Below are 2,530 nucleotides of genomic sequence, written 5' to 3'. Positions count from 1 at the left end.
TAAATATAAATGGACCACACACCCTAATTGTAAGACAGAGATTGTCAGACAAGATTTTTTTCTAAAAAGCAAAGCCCTACTATACGTAATCCACAAGAAACCCACTTTCTATTATGACATAGATTTGTTAAAAATAAAACAATCAGAAAAAGAAATTACAAACACTAGTCACAAAAAAAGGAGGAATGGCCATATTAATACCAACCAAAGCAGCTTTAGGCTATCAGAAATAAAGAGAGACAATTCACATTGACAAAAGGTCAATTCATCACAATGACAGAGATTCTACATGTATATGCGTTTATAAATAGGGCTTTTAAATACATGAAGCAAAAACTGACAGAACCAAAGAGATAGAAAAACCCACATTTGCCATACAAGATCTCAACACTCCTTATTCAGTAACTGATAGAACAAGGATGAGAAGATCAGCAAGGATATACAAAACCTCACTAACAAAATCAATCAAAATTGCTCAGCTGACATTTATGGAAGCTACATCTAACAACTATAGAATACGGTTTTTTAAAGTGACATGGAACGTTCATCAGTAATGATCATATGTGAGGATATAAGATACATTTCAATAAATTCAGAATAATTGAAACCATAAAAAGTACATTTTCCAACTATAACGGAATTCAGCTAGAAATTGATAACAAGGGACGCCTGGGTGGCTCAGCGGTTGAGTGTCTGCCTTTGGCTCAGGGAGTGATCCCAGGATCCGGGATCGAGTCCCACGTCGGGCTCCCTGCATGGAGCCTGCTTCTCCCTCTGTCTGTGTCTCTGCCTCTCTCTCTGTGTCTCTCATGAATAAATAAATAAATCTTTAAAAAAAAAGAAATTGATAACAAAAAGAAACATGAGCAACATCCAATTATTTTAATACTAAGAAACATACTATACAATAATGTGTGGCTCAAAAAAAGAAACTGAAAGCCTTTCGGCCGGAACCGCCATCTTCCAGTAATTCGCCAAAATGACCAACACAAAGGGAAAGAGGAGAGGTACCCACTATATGTTCTCTAGGCCTTTTAGAAAGCATGGAGTTGTTCATTGGCCACATACATGCGAATCTATAAGAAGGGTGATATTGTGGACATAAAGGGAATGGGCACTCTTCAAAAAGGAATGCCCCACAAATGTTACCATGGTAAAACTGGAAGAGTCTACAATGTTACTCAGCATGCTATTGGCATTGTAGTAAACAAACAAGTTAAGGGCAAGATTCTTGCCAAGAGAATTAATGTCCACACTGAGCATATTAAACACTCAAAGAGCCAAGATAGCTTCCTGAAGCGTGTGAAGGAAAATGATCAGAAAAAGAAGGAAGCCAAAGAGAAAGGTACTTGGGTCCAACAGAAGCACCAGCCTGCCCCACCCAGAGAAGCACACTTTGTGAGAACCAATGGAAAGGAACCTGAACTGCTGGAACCCATTCCCTATGAATTTATGGCATGATAACTGTAAAGAAAATAAAAGACTTCAGGATTGTAAAAAAAAAAAAAAAGAAAAAGAAAAGAAACTAAAAGAAAGATTTTTAAATATTTTGAACAGAGTGACATTGAAAGCACAGCATATCAAAAGTTGTGGAATGCAATTGTGCAACTTCAAACTAACATAACACTGTAGGTTAATTATACTGGAATTTTTAAAAATTCTAAATAGTTTAAAAACTAAAATTTTTAAAAAGTTAATATGAAAAGCAAATTCTCTTGCTTAAATATCAATAGATATTTTACATTAACTGTTAAGTTAGCATCAGTTTTAGAGGGATAATGTCCATATGCTTTTATTTGCTTTGGATCATAAGACCAAGAATATGGCATGAAAATGACAAAAACAGGGGATCCCTGGGTGGCTTAGTGGTTTAACGCCTGCCTTTGGCCCACACCTGCTTCTCCCTCTGCCTGTGTCTCTGCCTCTCTCTCAGTGTCTTTCATGAATAAATAAATAAAATCTTTAAAAATAAAATGAAATTACAAAAACAAAACACATTGCAAGACACAAACTAGAGCAATGTTTAGAAAATTTATAAGTTTAAATGTTTATATTAGAAAAGAAGTTTAAAATCAGTGATTTATGCTTCCACCTTAGGAAGCTAGGAAAAGAAAAACATAAAAATGATAACAGGAAAAAATTAATATGAGAACAGAAATCAGTGAACTAGATATAGGCAAAGAACTAAATAAAATCAAAACTTGGGTTCTGGACAAGATAAATAAAATTGATAAACCTCTAGGTAGACTGATCACAGATAAAAGAAGACAAAACACAAATTATCAATATCAGGAATAAAAGAGTAAACAACACCATGAATCCTACAGCTATAAAAAGGAAAGTAAGGGAATATTATAAAAACATTTATTCTGGGGTGCCTGGGTGGCTCAGTGGTTAAGCATCTGCTTTCAGCTTAGGTCATGATCCCAGGGTCCTGGGGTTGAGCCCTGCATTGGGGTCTTTGCACAGAAGGGAGCCTGCTTCTCCCTCCTTCTGCCCCTCTCCCCGCTTATGCTCTTGCTCTCTGTCT

General features: G+C 36.0%; 1 pseudogene; it reads left to right on the top strand.

The window, feature by feature from the left end:
* Positions 1 to 976: 976 nt before the first annotated feature.
* LOC129514146 (60S ribosomal protein L21-like) lies at positions 977 to 1,461 on the top strand (annotated as a pseudogene).
* Positions 1,462 to 2,530: the final 1,069 nt, after the last annotated feature.

Source organism: Nyctereutes procyonoides, unplaced genomic scaffold, assembly GCF_905146905.1.
Source record: "Nyctereutes procyonoides isolate TBG_1078 unplaced genomic scaffold, NYPRO_anot_genome, whole genome shotgun sequence".
NCBI classification, from domain to species: domain Eukaryota; kingdom Metazoa; phylum Chordata; class Mammalia; order Carnivora; family Canidae; genus Nyctereutes; species Nyctereutes procyonoides.
This window is presented reverse-complemented; position numbering and strand designations above follow the sequence as displayed.